At 43.1% G+C, this 18,816-nt stretch overlaps 1 long non-coding RNA gene, 1 other non-coding gene and 1 pseudogene across 2 annotated transcripts; 1 reads left to right on the forward strand and 2 right to left on the reverse strand.

Annotated features, from left to right (window-relative positions):
• The first annotated feature begins 7,657 nt into the window (after positions 1-7,657).
• Positions 7,658-8,087, forward strand: LOC128104407 (ubiquitin-like; annotated as a pseudogene).
• A 195-nt stretch (positions 8,088-8,282) lies between these two features.
• LOC128105633 (U6 spliceosomal RNA) lies at positions 8,283-8,391 on the reverse strand. The gene has a single exon (XR_008216429.1). It is a non-coding gene; the product is annotated as a U6 spliceosomal RNA (small nuclear RNA).
• A 3,900-nt stretch (positions 8,392-12,291) lies between these two features.
• On the reverse strand, positions 12,292-18,809 carry LOC128095168 (uncharacterized). The gene is made up of 2 exons (XR_008213175.1): positions 18,677-18,809; positions 12,292-13,427 (listed from the first exon to the last, which is right to left on the reverse strand). It is a non-coding gene; the product is annotated as an uncharacterized LOC128095168 (long non-coding RNA).
• Between the last annotated feature and the right edge of the window lie 7 nt (positions 18,810-18,816).

Genomic DNA, 18,816 nt, shown 5'->3' on the forward strand with positions numbered 1-18,816 from the left:
AAAAACGGGCTCTCACAGACAGGTGTATAGGGTCAAGGAAATTGGCTCAAACCAGTTGCCCAGGCATGCACATAATGTACTTCCTTATGAGCCAACCCAGAGTCTGCCTGAGGGCCTAGCAACAGGCACTGTCAGAGTTCCTGATCATGCCCATCCAATGAGGGATGACCATGTTGTGCCACCAGATTGGGACACATCCTGGGTGCTGGGAGGAGGGTATAAAAGGCCTTCCCCATTATTGAATAAATGAATCTGCTGTTTGCTTTCAACTGACTCCTGATGTCTGTGTCATTGACGCCATGCCTTCTCACCCCCTCCTCCAAGGGAGCCGTTAGGATCTAGCAACATATCAGTACTTTGTTTCTTTTTGTTGCCAAGTATTATTCCATTGTATGACTATATCTCAGTTTATATCTGTCACCAGGTGATGGCCATCACATCTTTCTGAATTTGGTCACAGTTAATACTGCTGCTGGGAACATTCTCATACAAATGTTGGTATAGACACCATCATTTCATTTTTCTTGAGTATGTAGCCAATTTCAGGGGTCCTTGTAATCTCTTCTGATGTCAGGGAAATGATCTACATAAAGTAAGAAAGAAAATTCGGTTCAGCCTGACTTAGCTCGTTCTGAGTAAGAAACTTCTGGAATTTGACACCAGGCAGTTTACTATAAGCATATTTAAACACAGTACAATTTTGGAAAAAAGCTTCCTGGTGTAATACAGTCCCTGGTGCACAAGAAGGTATAATTACATTGAAACTAAACTCAAAAGTACATGTGACCATGAAAATGGGTTCAATAGCTTAAGGGCCTAGGATCTGGTATGGTCTCTGACTGCGATAGTGTAAAGGTCAACAAGCTATAAAGTACATGTGATTCTTCCCCTAAGGATGGGTTATTTTGACTAAGAAACAACGCTAAAAGCTGGGCAGTGGATCTCTAGGAGTTCGAGACCAGCCTGCTCTACAGAGTGAGTTCCAGGACAGCCAGGGCTACTCAGAGAAACCCTGTCTTGAAAAACAAAACAAAACAAAAAGAAACAAAGCTAAACACAAAGGTCTAATAGAGGAGAGTCTGGGATGAACATTACAGCAGATTTGAATGAGGTCTGGCTGGACAGATAGCCAAGGTCACCAGGTCATTAATAACATCCACTCCCAGCTTTCTGGGTGGAAAACAGGTATTTATATCCTACTTTGAGGAGAAAACCCTGTATGATTAACATTTCTACTTTGTCCAATGTGTATCTGTGAGCACTTGTGCCTCTTACAGCCAGTAGAGGAATTGATGAATTTTGTGGCAATTCTATGTTTAACTTTGAACAATGGCCAGATCATTTTCTTTTTCTGCCTTTGAAAAAATTATTTAGTGTGTGTGCACACCACAGTGGATGTATGGAGCTCAGAGGATAACCTAAAGAAATTAGTTCTTTCTTTCCATCATGTGGGTTCCAAAAATCACACTCAGGCCTTGGAGGACAGTACCTTTACCTGCTGGGCCACCTCGCTTGCCCTTGTTTTACTTTTTCTGAGTCAAGATCTCTCACAGCCTAGGCTGGCCTTAAACTCATTATGTAGTAGGGGCTTGCTTTGAACTCCTCCATTCCTGAGTACTGGAATTTTAGGCCTGTGCCATCCCACCCAGCCTAGAAGTTATATGTGGACTCTTAATTCTGATCCACTGGTCTACACGTCTATTTCCCATCAGTCCTCTGCTCCCTCCAGTGGATGTCTGTTTACTCATGTCTTAGTGTGCTCATTTCACTGCATGAACTCATGTTTTACCCAAAGCCATTTTATTTGCACGTGTTTATTCTAAAACTAACAAAATACAGCCATTTTCTCCATTTTGGATGAGGGAAGAGAATGTCTACAACTTCAAGTGAATGGAAACTCTTCTGAATACCAAAAGAAGAAACCGGATGGTTTCAACCAGAGGAACAGTCATACTGTAACTGTGACTGCTTCGTGTGGATCCCAGATCTCCTGCGAGGAAGAGGACAGGGAAAGTGAGACAAAGGGGTAAGAGTACTGGCTGTTCTTCCAGAAGACTAGAGTTCAATTCCCAGCATCCACACAGTGACTCACAACCCTCTGTGACTCCAGATCCAGGGGATTTGATGCTCCTTTCTGACACCCCTGGGCACTAGGCACACAAGTAGGTGTATAGACATCATGCAAGCAAAACATCCACCTACATAAAATGAAGTGAAATTAAATTAAATTTAAAAAATCCTGACCTGAGTTAGGGCAGAAGGAGGAGGCCACAGGCACAATATAACTAAAGTATTTAGAGACACATTACTTGGCAATATTAGTGAAAGGCTTTAATGCTTTGGTGAGAATCCAGCTCACTCATCTTCCTGCCTTTCCTACAGAATACTTCTTCCTGGGGATTGTTGTGCCCCATTTCACCAACACTCCTCCCACCCCCCCGACCATTCTCATATCGAAGGTCCCATATTAAAAATTTACAGTGATGAAAACAATTGCTTTCTGTTTTATCCAAAGAACATGATAAATCCTACACTTTTTTTTTTTTTTTTTTTTTTTGGTTTTTCGAGACAGGGTTTCTCTGTGTAGCTTTGCGCCTCTCCTGGAACTCACTCGGTAGCCCAGGCTGGCCTCGAACTCACAGAGATCCGCCTGGCTCTGCCTCCCGAGTGCTGGGATTAAAGGCGTGCGCCACCACCGCCCGGCTAATCCTACACTTTTTGAAACAGGAACGCCAAAAGTCCAATTAGATGCAGCCTTAGATATCATCCTAAATTTTATCAATCAATCAATGAATAAAAGTGAGTCTCACAGGAAATGCTGTGGCCATCCAGGGAGAACTCAACGGAGAGTCACCTGTCTTCTGAACAGGACCTGCCTCATTTCAGGAAGGACCATTCCTGTGTTCTGATTCAATAGTACACACTGTCTTCTAAACAGGACCTGCCTCATTTCAGGAAGGGCCATTCCTGTGTTCTGATTCAATAGTACATAAGAGATAATTTTTTCCAACTATATTTTCAGTTTTCAAAACCATGTGTTATTTACAGAAAATAGAATTCATGTGTTTTTGATTCATTTACACTTAACTCATTAAAAAATTCCTGCTAAACCACTTGGTATTCAAGGACTTTTCAGTTTTCTAAATAAGTTTCCAAAAGGATTCTTAAAGATATGAAATGGTGTTAAATAAATATGTACATGAGTTTCCAAATCATGTTCATAATTTTTCTTTAGAAGTCTGTGCCTTTAATTAGTAAGATGTGTATTTCTCTTAGCCAGAAAAAGATTAATGTGTGAAAATTAGCATTTGTCAATGCAAGAAAAACCTAAATTTATATCTAGGAAATAAAAAATATCATCAATAATTTTATTTACATATGTGCTACAAAATAAATGCCAGACAAACACCACAATTTTTAAAAAGATATTATTTTACTTTTATTAATGTGTATGTGCAACTGACAGGCTGTGTGTATGTTCAGGAGAGTGCCGGTGCCTGGGAGGCCAGAAGAGGGCATCAGATGCCTGGAGCTGGGCTTATAACTGCTTGGCAGCCACTGGACATGGATCTGGAACTGAATCCATGTCTTCTAGAAGAGCAGAAAATACTCTTAACTGCTGAGTTGTTCCACCAGCCCTAACAACGTAACTTCTTTTAGGAAGAAAGAAATGCATTTACTGAGCACATCTTGGGGATCATGTGACAAGCTTTGCTCTACATATATGTAGGATTCACTATTAGGGGATAGGTATTTTTTTTAAACCATGTTTTCATAGAAGAGAAATTGAGGTTCAGACAAGCTCAATGAATTTCTTAAAGTCACACAACTTACTTACAGACAAAGTCAGAATTGAAGATCATTATGATTCTTAAGTTCAAGTTATTTCTGCCTCCTCATAAGTCCCACTGGATTTGAACTAAAGAGACCTAGTTCAAAATTGTTTGTTACATAATACTAGTTGCACAGAAGTGAGTGAGCCTTCACTTCCTTAAGTATATGATAGAGACAGCAGTGCCACTGTATAACGCTTCTGCTAGAAGGAATGAGAAGATGTGGACTCAACTGAGTTATTTGCAGCTTCTAGCCTGCTCCCACTTCAACATATTTGATACAGTACAGCTCAGTTCTTTCAAATTACATGTTTCACTTGTATTTCACTTTGCAAATTTTCAATGATTCTCCAAGACCTTAGAATATAAAATTTTGCTGGGCGGTGGGGCGCACACTTTAATCCCAGCACTCGGGAGGCAGAGCCAGGTGGATCTATGTGAGTTCGAGGTCAGCCTGGTCTACAGAGCAAGATCTAGGACAGGCACCAAAACTACAGAGAAACCCTGTCTCAAAAAAAAAAAAGAATATAAAATTGTATATCAGTTTTGTTTTAAATTTACATATTCAGCTTCTCATAATAAAACTTTAGCTTTAGTCAAATTAATTTACTTCCATACCCACAAATCAACATGCACAATGTCTTGCTTTTAATTAAAATAAAATATGTATGTTACTATTTTAACTATTTTTATTTACAATTCAGTGACATTAGCTAGTAATACACTTACATTGCTGAATGACCATCATCCCACTTTTCCAAGCAACATTTCACAACGTATGTTGAACGTTTCTCACAACTTCTGCTTATGACTCTTGGTCTTGTCCTAGATCTGACTCAGAATTCCGCATCAATGAAATCTTCTTCTTCTTCTTCTTCTTTTTTTTTTTTAGCTGAGGATCGAACCCAGGGCCTTATGCTTGCTAGGCAAGCGCTCTACCACTGAGCTAAATCCCCAACCTGAAATCTTCCCATTTTTGTATCACAAGTAGAGAGGCAGTTTCCTACGGGTACAAGTACAGACTCTGGGTCAGGTTGTTGGAGTTCAGGTTCTATATAAGTTACTTCCTGGTTATATCACCTTGGTCAAGTGAATCAAACTTGTGGAGACCTAGGTATTTCTACAAGGGATTTTTAAAGTGTGTGTCCCCACACACACTTGCACATGAATGCTTACAGCAATTTTTTTCATAACCACCCCAGACTATTAGCAAACAAGATGTCTTCAATTGGTAACTAAGCAAACTATGGCACAATCATATAATAAAATGCTACTCAGTGATGACAATAAATGATCTTTCAAGCTATGAAAAAACATGAAGGAAACTCAAATGCATATTGTTGAGTGTATTAGTTACTTTTCTGTTGCTGTGTTAAAATGCCCTGACCAAAGCAAATTAAAGAAGAAAGGGTTTATTTTGGCTTACGGTTGCAGAAGGATGGTCCACGACAGTAGCAGGAACAGGGCAATGGCCCATCACATTTTCATTTGTACACAGGAACAGGAAATTCAATGAAGTTATAGGCCCTCAAAGCCTGCTCTGCAGTGAAGCAGTCTTTTAGTAAGGCTAGTCTAACTCCTAAAGCAGTGGTCCTCAACCTTCCTAATGCTGCGACCCTTCAATACAGTTCCTCATGTTGTCGTGACACCCCAACCATAAGATTATTTTTGTTGCTACTTCATAACTGTAATTTTGCTACAGTTATGAATCATGATGTAATATCTGTGTTTTCCAGTGGTCTTACATGACCCCTGTGAAAAGGTCATTTGATTCCCAAAGAGGTCATGACCCACAGGTTGAGAATCGTTGTCCTAAAGCTTCCATAACCTCCTCAAACAGTGCCATTAACTGGGGACAGTGTTCAAATACCCTATAGGGACATTTCTCATCTATACAACCACACTAAAGTACACGGGCCTGCCGGGCAGTGGTGGCGCATGCCTTTAATCCCAGCACTCGGGAGGCAGAGCCAGGTGGATCTCTGTGAGTTCGAGGCCAGCCTGGTCTACAGAGCGAGATCCAGGAAAGGTGCAAAGCTACACAGAGAAACCCTGTCTCGAAAAACCAAAAAAAAAAAAAAAAAAATAGTACACGGGCCTAAAAAGGCTGTAGTGCACATGACTCTAAGTATATCACATTCTGAAAAAGGCAAGACAATGAGATCAGTGGGTCCCAGAAGTTAAACTGGTTGGAGGGAGGAATGGCTAAATAGAGGAGAGGGAGGTTTTAGTATAAACCAGTCTTACTGACACTATAATGTTACATATAGGACCTTGTCCTGTGCTATTAATTACTAAGCCATTTCTCAGGTCCAAACTATTATGTTTTTAAAACACTAATATCTTCATGTTCTGAAAATAAGATTCATTTATGTGTTATTATCTGCCATTAAAAATGTCACTTTTGATGGGGCTGGAGAGATGGCTCAGTAGTTAAGAGCACTGGCTGCTCTTCCAGAGGTCCTGAGTTCAATCCCCAGCAACCATGTGGTGGCTCACAACCATCTGTAATGAGATCTGATGCCCTCTTCTGGCTGAAGGCATACATGCAGATAGAGCTCTCATATACATAAAATAATAGCCAGGCAGTGGTGGTACACACCTTTAATCCCAGCACTTGGAAGGCAGAGGCAGGTGGATCTCTGTGAGTTCAAGGCCAACTTGGTCTACAGAGCGAGATATAGGACAGGCACCAAAACTACACAGAGAAACCCTGTCTCGAAAAAAAAAAAGTCACTTTTGCCTGTGTATACAGAGTGTTAAACATGAACTTAACTCTGAACACTGGGTTCAACCCTTGGCTCAAAATGTGTGTGTGTGTGTGTGTGTGTGTGTGTGTGTGTGTGTGTGTGTGTGTGTGTAGTACTTTCACACTTGATAAATTGTATCCATAGCTCTCATTGGTTTCAGGTGGGTCACTCCAAAATAAATCTTGATCATCTTGATGCTCCATGGATACTTCTGGCATACAGACTTTAATGGAAAAGTATTATTTGATAGTTTCTAGACTAAACAATTGCTGCTCTGGTTTATGGTATTGAACTCTAGAACACTGGCAGCCTATTTGTAGTTTACAGTGGAACACAACTGACTCTCTGAAGACAACCTCATCCTTATTCCTAGCTTGACTACTCTGGCATGACTCCAAGCACCAGGTGGAGTGATTTTCTATCCAGCTAGCTTTTTGCATGTTTTAATATTCAGTAGAAAATGTCAGTGCTTCCTCTAGTTCTGCTGATTATTAGAACATAAAGCACTATATTCAATTAACAATAATGAATCTTTGTATTCTAGATTTTGGAGGGGGTGAATTTCAAATTCACAGCTGCTCACTATTTTCTCAACACTCAGTTAAAAGTAACCCTGAGGAGGGCTGCCTGCAGGATGGCAGTCATCCACTTGTCTGGTACACTAAAATCTACCTCTATGCGAAGAAACCACATAGAGACTCTTACCTAGAAAGGCCCACATTCAAGCAGCCGTGCCCCCCAAGAAATAGACAATAGGCCTGTATCTATGACCCAGTACCTGCACCTGCTTCGGGTGAGATTGTACTCAGGAAAGCAAAATGTAGGCATAGCTTTAATTCTGTTTTTGAAAAGATTTGCTTAATTTTTATTTTATGCATTTGGATGTTTTGCCAGCCTGTGCACCACATGTGTGCAGTACCTGTAGAGGCCAGAAGGGGGCGTTGGATCCCCTGGAACTGGTGTTAATAGCTGGTTATGAGATAGCCTATGTGGTGTTCTCTGGCCTCCAGACTTGTACACACACACACACACAAATATATACACTTCCCCCAACCCTGCCATATACAAATAAATACATTTTTAAAAGATATGGAATGCAAACGAGGCGGCCGAGCAGCAGACGCCAACATGCAGATCTTTGTGAAGACCCTGACGGGCAAGACCATCACTCGAGGTCGAGCCCAGTGACACCATTGAGAATGTCAAGGCCAAGATCCAAGATAAGGAAGGCATCCCGCCAGACCAGCAGAGGCTGATATTTGCCGGCAAGCAGCTGGAGGATGGCCGCACCCTGTCGGACTACAACATCCAGAAAGAGTCCACCTTGCACCTGGTGCTGCGCCTGCGTGGTGGAATCATCGAGCCGTCCCTTCGTCAGCTCGCCCAGTACAACTGTGACAAGACGATCTGCCGCAAGTGCTATGCACGCCTGCACCCCCGTGCGGTCAACTGCCGCAAGAAGGGCGGCCATACCATCAACCTGCGCCCCAAGAAGGTCAAATAAAGCTGGGGCCATACCTGGCCCGTGACCCCGGGACCAAATAAAGTCCCCTTCCATCGACTGGAGCAGTATAAATAAATAAATAAATAAATAAATAAATAAATAAATAAGTAAGTAAGTAAGTAAGTAAGTAAGTAAGTAAGTAAATAAATAAATAAATAAATAAATAAATAAATAAATAAATAAATAAATAAAATAAAAAATATGGAATGCTTTGTGCAAATCTGGTTTTCAGCCTTATACAAGGGCTAGGTTAGTCTTCTCTGTTTCATTTCAATTTTAGTATATGTGCTGTTGTACAGAACACCAACATCCACTATTCTGAACTTTATCTTTGGAGTTATACTTTACCAAGAGGGATATCTGCCTTCTGAGGTAGTGTAAGTAACAGGTTAGCCACTGCTTAATATCAGTCTTCAGTTGCCCAGTCTGCCACACCTGCTCTGAAGTCAGTGGGCTGCTATGTTGTGTTTATGTTGTGTGTGCACCACTTTTATCATTTACCAGGATTAGTAATTGTAGCTATCATAAAAAACAACTCTTAAATCTCAGTCTTATAAGCCAATAAGGATTATTTTTTGCTCTAGTAAATCCAATGAGGGTAAGTGATATGTTCAGTGTAATCATTCAGAGACCTAATGTCCTTCCATCTAGTGTTGCTAATGAGAAGGCCAGGCAAATACCATAACAGGCTCCTAATAACTCAGTTAAAAAGTAGGTCTCAGCTCCTGCCTCTTGAAATGAGGGGAACTGACTTACTAGGCTTGGGCCACCCCCACCTCTCACTCTCCCCCCCCCCCACAGGTAATAACTAAATAAGGACATAGCCTGAGACTTATTCAGACTTGCCCAAGAATGGAAAAGCTACAGCCTTAGCCCACCCCTCCTAGTCCTAACCAATTAGAAACGTACTAATATGATTGCCACTTGCATAAGCCAATCCTAGATAGAAAGATCTCATTGCCTTAGAAATTCCTTCAGCTGTATGTAAAAGGAGCCTGGGAGCTTCTCTCAGGGTTGCCATTTGCCAGTTTGTCAGATGGTTAGATCCCCAACAGGCTGGTAATTTTTAATAAATGCTCATGCTGATTGCATTGTGACTAGTGGTCTTTTATGGAACTTTTCATGGATACTAACACTGCCACCCCCCTAGCTTCCCAGGCTTTTTATCCTAGCTACATTAAAAAACAAACAGCAACTCTAAATAGGTTTACATTGGGTGAACCCTATATTTTTTGTTTGTTTGTTTTGAGACAGGGTTTCTCTGTGTAGCTTTGGTGCCTTTCCTGGAACTCACTCTGTAGCTCAGGCTGGCCTTGAACTCACAGAGATCTGCCTGGCTCTGCCTCCCGAGTGCTGGGATTAAAGGCGTGCACCACAACCACTGCCCGGAACCCTACATTTTTACTAGCTACATAGAGTCATAAGGCCTGAGATGGATCCAAGAGTAGTAGGGAATGAGTTTCATGGATGGAAGGAGGAAATAAGGTAGCCAAAATACACCATTGTCTTTGCTTTTCAGTTGCTGATGACAACTCAAAGTGGCTTTGTTGAAAGGAAAACCTTATTCTTTACCCTCTTAGGTTCAGTTATTGAGGGCATGAGTATTAGCCTGAAGGTTAGCAGGAGAAGATGCATATTTAAATTACTGTCTGTAAAGGAGTCCGAAAGAACTTGGGTCTTAGATAGTTCCCTAAGGGGAGGGAGAGAACAAATTGGAAAACAAAGGACTTCTTAGAGTTGGGGCACTGAAAGGGCACTTACAGGAGATAGATGATGTGATATGCAGGAAGGCTATGCTGGCCCTTTGGGAACAGAGACAGTATGAAGGTTTTGCCTTGATGTCTGTTTTGGTGTGGGGTCAATTCTCATGGTCTCTGATAACAGGAGCCAACCTTTTCCGTTGCTCTCTGGAAGGGACTCATAATGTGGGAGCCCCAAAATAGCTTGACACAGCTGCCATGACAGGCTTACTGGCAGGTACCACCTGGTCCCCAGAAAAAGCCATAAGCTAACCTCACCCCGGGAGGGCCAGCATCTAAGGGGAAATACCTGACATTCCAAACATTCCCAGCACACACCCCTAGGCAAATGTCAGCCAATCCTGAACCCTGGAAATGCCCTCACCCCAGCCTCTGTTATGATAAAAACCCCACCCCACGCCTGTTTGGGTCTCTCTGCTCTCTCTGACCATGCAGAGTCCAAGCTCAAGCTTGAATAAAGGCTTTTTGCTTTTGCATATGGTTGGTCTCTGTGGTGGTCTTTTGAGGGGTCCCCGAGATCTGGGCATAACAATAACAATTGGATTATTTGGGATTATTTTGAAAGGTTCCACTTTGGGATAGATACAAGATTCTGGGAGCTCAAATGCATTCAATTAAATACATGACAGCAACTTCTCTTGGAATTCTTCAGTCTGAATAACAGGGAGAATTTAACCCATATAACAAAGAACTCTAGAGGTATCACAGGATTTGCCTAACCATCCAGGGTATCGGTTAAATCACATGACTAAGAAGTCCAACGAGAGCAAGGGGTTCAGGCTGTGTTTGATCTTGAGGTTTATGAGGCTCTTTGGAATTGACTTCCTTTCCTTGATCTTTCTGGTCCTTCCCACTCCCTGTGCTAGCTTTATCAGCAGCTGGCTCTCTTCAGTGGCAGAAGAATAAACAAAGATTACACTGCTTCCTGTGCTCATCCTCTAATACTACACTATCCAGAGGAAGAAAAAAAAATCTTGTTTCCCTGCATTCAGACAAGAGTCCTGAGCTTCATGTTGACAGACTTCCATGTTAGGTCCAAAGGAAACTCCAGTTCCCCAAACTCTAAAAGGCAGTCCAGTGAGCTCAACCTGGGCTATAGGAAGATCTCTCATGGTTAGAAAAAAGCCAGCATTCCTCAGGAACTTGTCTAACCAGTTAGTTCCCATCTATCAAAAAACAGTCACTTCCCTTACTTCTGGCAGAAGGGACAATGCAACCCGAGGTGCCTATTAGCATATCAAAGCTCACTCTGGCCTCCAGGATCCTTCAGTATCACAAGTACCTGTTACACACTTCAAAGTCCATACAAGGGGTCTAGCCCTTCCCATCTCCTCCCCCACGCTAAACTCCCTCCTGTTCACAGCTTCCCTTCCCCCAGCTGCTCACTCTCCATATAACCCTGCTATTCTCGCTCTCTGCTCTGCTTGGCTTCTCTCTCTCTCTCTCTCTCTCTCTCTCTCTCTCTCTCTCTCTCTCTCTCTCTCCCCTTCTCTGTTTATGTTCTCTCTATTCTCTATCCCCTGCTGTTCTCCCCTCTCTCACAGTTAGCCCCGGCCAGGTCCAGTCTGCTGGCCATGTTCATTCTACTTCTTTCTCTCTCTGCTCTGGACTCTTCTAGATGCCTCTGGCTGTTCTCTCTCATGTCTACAATGAAACAATCCCCTTCACCATACCATGGAGTGGTCACGTTTCAACACCCTGAAACAAGAACTGTCATTGGCAGAGTGCCAGGTCAGTCTGACTCAAACAGGCACCCAGAAACTGCTAAAAAGCATGGATTTCTCACTTCTGTGCACAAGGAAACTAAATTCAGGGAAAAACCTAGCACCTTTGCCTTAATTTTGTGTGCTTGATTTATTTGGGGTCAACTGTTTACCTACCTGCAGGTCAGCTTGTTAACTACTTAAGGAGTATCTGTGTAACCTGGCTCATCCTTCTGTTAGAAATAATTCCAGAGTCACAAAGAAGGAGACTACTGTAATAGGCTCCAAGACCTAACATGGCTCAACTGATGCCATGTGAGAGGTACCATTCTGGCCTTAGAACCCAGCACATAGGCCCCAACACCTAAAGACCTATTCCATAGTTCCAGAAGTCTCTAAACGTACTCATCTCACTTCTCCATAACTGTTCTTGCTAACCTAAGTATGTCAACAAGATGTGGAATTTGTGCATAAAGGACACAGAATTGTGAGGCTCCGGACTGCATGATGTGGGCAAGTTCTCCATGCAGCTGCCAGCCGGCAATACAGATTTTCTGTTCAGCTTTAAGAGTGTCTGTGTGTTTTCTATCGCTCCCATCCTCCCACCCCACCCCACCCCCCTTTCCCCTGATTTATGTGTTTCAACAGGCAAAGCTTTACATCTCATCAGAAGGGTACACTCTGCTCTGCTCACAGAAAACAAACAACCAAACAAACAAAACAGGGGGCACTCTGGGACGGGAAGTTTACATGGTTTTTATTCTAATCCAAGTGGTAACTGTCTTTTTCCCACTGACTGGAGTACAACTTCACAGTCTTCCATGATTGGTTAGTTTTAGAAGAATCAGGGAAAAGAAAAAGAAGGAGAGTAGAAAGCAGTCCCTTACAAAAGTCACTTCAGTTAGGAGAACGCAGTAAACAAAAGTTTTAGCAGGTGGGGCAGAATTCAAACATTTGCACAAAGGTTTTACTAGGTGGGGGAAGATGAAAAGATTTGATTTGAAAAGTTTCATAGTGTTTCACAGAGACAGAAGAAAAACCCTAATGTTTACTGTTTCTTACTCTCCTTAAGGCTGAAGTCAGAGAGGTAAGTCATCGTTAAATTTCAGGGAGAACAAAGCCTCATTGGATGGACCCTCTGTAGATGACGATCATCTCCTGGAAAGTCAGCTTTTCCCTGCAAGCACTAAGAACTTCCTCAGACCAATTTACAGGAACTAGACAATGGTTCTCAACCTGTGTGTTTTGACCCCTTTGGGGTCAATTTAGGATATCTTGCATATCAGATATTTACATTACTATTCATAACAGCAGCAAAATTAAAGCTATGAAGTAGCAATGAAATTTAAAATAAATTTTTTTTTAAAGATTTATTTATTTATTACGTATCTCATTAAAGATGTTTGTGAGCTACCATGTGGGTGCTGGGAATTGAACTCAGGACCTCTGGAAGAACAGCCAGTGTTCTTAACCTCTGAGCCATCTCTCCAGCCCTAAAATAAACTGTTTTAAATGCATTGGTGTTTTGTGTGCATGTATGTCTGTATGAAAATGTTGGATCCACTGGAACTTGAGTTACAGACAGTTGTGAGGGGCCATGTGGGTGTTGGGAATTGAACCTGAGTCCTCTGGAAGAGCAGCCAGTGCTCTTAACTGATGAGCCATCTCTCCAGCTCACAACAAAATAATTTTATGGTTGGGGGCTGTGATAGCTATTCATCGTTGTCAACTTGACTCTATCTGGAATGAACTACAGTACAAAAATAGAGGGCACACTTGCGATCCGGAACTTGAGGCAGATAGACAACATGGCTTTTGTTCAGATCTTGATGCCGGAAGGCATACCTTTAATCTGGGCCACATCTTCTGCTGGAAGCCTATAGAAGGACAAAGGAAGAGGAAGGGATTATTAGTCTTCACCTGCTTGCCTGCCTTCCCCTTGTCAACACATCCATTCCTTCACTGGCACTGAAGACTACCTCTTTGGGATTCCAGCATATATAGAAGACCAGCTGAGACACCAGCCTTGTGGGACTAAGAAACTACTAGATTCTTGGATTTTCATTCATAGCTAGCCATTGTTGAACTGCAGCCTGTAAGTCATTATATGTATGTGTGTATTGTTAGTTATTTGGTGGCGCTCTTACCCTGTGAGGAAATGTCACAAAACACGACAGAATCCACTAAGGAGAGTTTTATTAAGATGAAAGGACAGACAAGTGCTCAGGCCTGCGGAAGAGACATGTGTGTGGAGAAGAAGAAGGAAGCCGGGAATATGGCGCCAGCTTATAAAGGCTGGGTGGCACACGCATACACAGGTCGATGTGGCTACTCTACGTATGTGCGTAGATCACATGGTTGCGTTATGTGCTCTTACGCAACCATGCAAAGCCATGAGGTCCTGGTCATGTGAGACGCCTTGGCCGGGAAATGGCTATTTTGACCCAGAACTGGCTAGGCGGAAGTGTCTAGGTCCGCTGGACGTGCCCAAATGTGGGGGCGTGTTGTGAATCTATCATATATATATATATATATATATATATATATATATATATATATACACACACATATATATTCATTCTATGCTATATATATACTATATATATATTCATTCTATAAGTTCCATGACTCTAGAGAACCCTGACTAATACAGGGGTCATGATAAAGTTAGGAACTGTATTAAAGGGTCACAGCATTAGGAAGGTTGAGACCCATTGAGCTAGACGGAACAGGACCAGTAAGACCATACCTAGGGCTGCTTAATTATGTATACACCTTGTCCTTGCTACAGTTCTTCCTCTATTTAAGAGTTCAAATTGTGAGACCAAAATGAGCCATCTTAGAAATAAGACCAAAATGCTTTCACCCTAAAATTAAGGCCTAAGATTTCTCCTTTTAGGAATAGGCCATTAGTTACTGAAACCAGTCAGTTCAGATTCCAGAAACCAGGAAGTGTAAAAGTATAGAGTCACAAGATAGTCATGAGGTAATGCCTGCCGGACTATGGAATGTCCTCTCCCTGGTTTCCAGGGTAACTGACCATAAAAATGCCCCCACCTGAGGGCAGCCAATGAGAAATGGTGGCGGGCAACCACTCCCTTAGAAGTAAGATTAAGTCATGATTTCTAGAAAGCCCCTAGAAGCAAGCCAATCAGAATTGCACCCATACTAGCACCCCTAAACGAAGTAACCTTGTGATTTTTCCCTTTAAAAGCTGAGCTTGCAGATAGGTGGGCACTCCTCCAGCCTCCACTGCGTTGGATGTATTGGACGAAGTCCCTGCCTAGGCTTGTATTGCTTTCAGATATCCAGAATTAAACCTTGCTTTTGCATTCCGGCATGCTCGTCTTTGGTGGTCTCTCTGGGGGTTGTGATCTGGGCACAACAAAATCATTTCAGTTCTACAAAGATAGACGTGGGGTTGGGTCACTGGACTCCTCCATCTGCTCCTCTTCCCAATGTGGCCACACAACAAATCTTTCTCAGTTTTTTTTCTCATCTCTTTGGTTGGCGTACTAGAGTGGGTGATTCAGCCTACCTTGTTGGGGTTACTAGATCCCAGCCAGGTTTTTACCCTAAAGACAGCAGGGCCATCTTTGAACCTGCTTTAGGAGGATATTAATTAATTCTGCCCCCAAACTACATGGGTAAAGACAGAAGAATTGTGGGATGGAAGCTGGAAAACTGTATCTGTCACAATCAGTTAGGGACCAGTGATCGGCATGACCTCATGCAAGGAGAGTGGGTAGTATGATGGTACCCAGAGCTGAATACATAGCATGTAAGAGAGGTTAGAGGAAGCAAAGCACTTAAAAACAAAAGGAAGGTGTGGGAAGTGAGTCAAGAGAGCCAAGAGAGAGATATTCTAGTGAAGCAAGATATAGGGGCATGAGGGGTGGGGAAGGACTTCAGAGTCTGAAGCTTCTCACCAACTGAGAATCAAGAATTCCACAAAATCAACAAAATTTTCTGTGAAGGCTGTCAACATAAATACAACATTCCTCTTATAGTAAGACATTTTCAGGTTAGGAATGTTGAAGTAGGAATTAGCCATACTCAAGGTCAAAGGCTGTTTGACCTTCGAGTGAGGGCTTACTCCTTTCCTAGGGATTTTCTGGCATCTCACAAACAAGTGTCATCCTTTATTTACAGTAAAAATATTTCAGCTTCCTACAAACCTGATGACCTGCTCACCTTATCAGCTGTGGTCCCACCCAATGTCTATTAGAAACGAAAAGAAGAAAGGTTCCTTAGCAAGCAAGCTCTTGAAAGCAACTTCACCAAAAATGGTACATATGGCTTCTGTAAAATGCTCATTGTCTGTGTGTTAGGAACAGAGGACTGTATAAGCCAGTTTATGTTTAGACCAAATAGCGCTGGTATAGATATTCAGTATGGGCCAAGATGGTGAATGCTACACTTTGGCAAGGGGTGTGAGGTGTGGGTGGTAGTGAGTCAGCACAAGATGACTCAAGTCGGATGTATGGGGAGCCCAAATGTAAACAGTACTGCAGTGATGTAATCTGTCATAACTATTCCTGGCAGAATGCCATTTTTGTGTGATTCTGCATAAATATTGTCTTGGTGTCTAAGCACTGGCCTTTGCCTAGACCAGCCTGTCTTCTGTCTTGTAGGCCTTTATGTAAGTCTGTGTGTGTGTGTGTGTGTGTGTGTGTGTGTGTGTCTGTCTGTCTGTCTGTGCTTGGCTCATATGTGCATTTGTGTGCCTGAGGGTTTGATGTATCTGCATATCTAGAGACCTGTGTGTTGGTAAACAAGCTGTCTTATTTGCCTGCAACTCCTCCTTTCAACCTCCCAGCTTCCAATAACACCCTTCCTTTCCTAGCATTGGAGTGTGGGGCTCATGAACATACATATTATGATACATACTACTGTAAGAAAGAGATTGTTATAGTCCGTTTCCAATATTACCCTCCTTCCATAGCTGCTGTTGTTTGTTTATTCTCTTTTGAAAGGCCCGCCACCCAGCTCCCAAATAAATTCACACACGGAGGCTTATTCTTAGTTAATGAATGCCTGGCCTCAGCTAGCCAGCTTTTCTTTATTTCTTTTTTTCGTCTTGACACAGAGTTTCTCTGTGTAGCTTTGGAGCCTTTCCTGGAACTCTCTCTGTAGACCAGGCTGGCCTCGAACTCACAGAGATCCACCTGCTTCTGCCTCCCAAGTGCTGGGATTAAAGGTGTGCCTTACCACTACCCCACTGTGGCAGGAAGATAAATAATTTATACATGCAAGTAAGAAGGCATCTCCATAGCTGGGCGGTGGTGGCCCACTCTTTTAATCCCAGCACTCGGGAGGCAGAGGCAGGTTCATCTCTGTGAGTTTGAGGCCAGCCTGGTCTACAGAGTGAGTTCCACGACAGCCAGAGCTGCACAGAGAAACCCTGTCTCAAAAAACCAACCAACCAAACAAACAAACAAACAAAAAAAGGCAGCTCCTATAAATTGGATTAGGAACATGTGGACAGATGAGCATATTAAAAGTCAAGAAAAAAAATACCAGTCCTGAGAATTTGTGGAACACAATCATGTCAATCGGAAGCAATATGGATCATGAAAGGAGGCAAACTGTGATGGCTTTCTTGGTTGTCAACTTGACTACATCTGTAATTAACTAAAACCTCTAAATGGAGGGCACATTTGTGAGGGGTTTTTGCTTAACTTCTACTCTGTATCTTTGAGATAGGAAGACACACCTTTAATCCAGATCATTTGAGTTGGAGAACCCCACCTCTACCCTGATCACATCTTCTGCTGGAAGCCTACGTAAGGACATGGAAGAAAAAAGCTTTTGCTCTTGGCCTGCTTGCCCTTGCCTTGCTAGCAATTCCATTCCTTCACTGGCATTAGAGTCTGCTTCTTCAGGGTATACCAAAGACCATCTGAGACATCCGGCCTGGACTGAATTCTTGGACTTTCTGTTCATAGCCAGCCATTGTTGGATTAGTTGGATTAGTATTAGATTCTATTAAAACCCCTTTCTTTGTACATAGATTCATTCTATAAGTTCTTTACTCTAGAGAACCCGGATTAATACAGGCACCTAACACTGAGATAGTGACTGCATTGGACACCTGTCACCTGACCACTTGGTGTCTGTTTCCAGGAAGTGACAGGCAGTCAACTCCTAACTATTCACACTGCTTGACTTCAAATGTCATCCTTATGTCTTTCTGATGGGTCTTGCTCCTTGCTTGCCTCTATGCCTCTGCAGACTGGTTCTGCAGCCCCGGCTCTGCGGGGTTCCTGCGGGGTTCCCAGATACCTTTTCTAACCACCGGCAGTGACTCAATTTGCATCGGTATCAGCTTTCTGCTTTTGTCTCCTTTGAAATCTGCTGTGGCCTCGTTAAACCTTCTGTAGCCATTCTCTATGTGTGAAATGTAATGTGTTAGTAATTAAGACCGGAATAAAAGAAGTTGTGATTGCCAACAGACCCCTACCTACGGAGAAATATAGGCTGCTTGGCAGAAAATAGCTAATGAAACCCTCATAGTATTTGCGTTTATGTGTGTTTGTGTTTTGCCTGCATAATGGTCTGTGCGCCACTCTAGTGCCTGGTGCCTGCCGAGGCCAGAAGAGGGCGTCAGATCCTCTGGAACGGGAGCTCCGGACAGTTGTGAGCAGCCACGTGGGTGCTGAGAACCCAACCTGGGCCCTCTGGAAGAGCAACAAGAGCAACACGGGCTCTTAACCCCTGAGCCTATCTCCAGCTCTCACGAATCTAGTGTTGTGTTAAAAAACGGACAGCGTGGAAACACACAGACGTCCATCTACGTTTCTGACAAGCTCGGAGTCAGTTTCCTCACAGATCTGACTTGCAAAGTGTCATAATAAATGCATCGGCCATTTTTTTTTTTTCTCTCTCTTTTCCAATCACAGGCTACCATTCCTACGACAGGAATGAAGAAGATATCCAAACAAAAGCGTACGTTAAAAAAAAAAAAATCTGTCAGCATCACAGAAACTGAATTCCTGTTCCTCTCAGGTTCCCTCTTCCGTGCCCTTTGAGCCTCGCTCGCCCACGGGCGTCCGGAATCCACGGCTGAGTGCCCACCGCTTCCAGGCCTGAGGTGGCCGAAGAGCGAGCAAGCACCACGGCCTACCTCAGCCCGCTCGCTCCCGGAGTGGCCTCTCCGGCTGCCCGGGTGGCCCGGCCGGCCCCGTGGCCTTCGAGGGCCCGCGACGCGGCGCCCACGCCCGCGCTCGCCTCCCGCCTCGGCGGGAACCCGGCGGGGAGCGCGGA

This window comes from Peromyscus californicus, unplaced genomic scaffold, assembly GCF_007827085.1.
Source record: "Peromyscus californicus insignis strain IS unplaced genomic scaffold, ASM782708v3 Scaffold_11__1_contigs__length_118956290, whole genome shotgun sequence".
In the NCBI taxonomy this organism is placed as follows: Eukaryota; Metazoa; Chordata; class Mammalia; order Rodentia; family Cricetidae; genus Peromyscus; species Peromyscus californicus.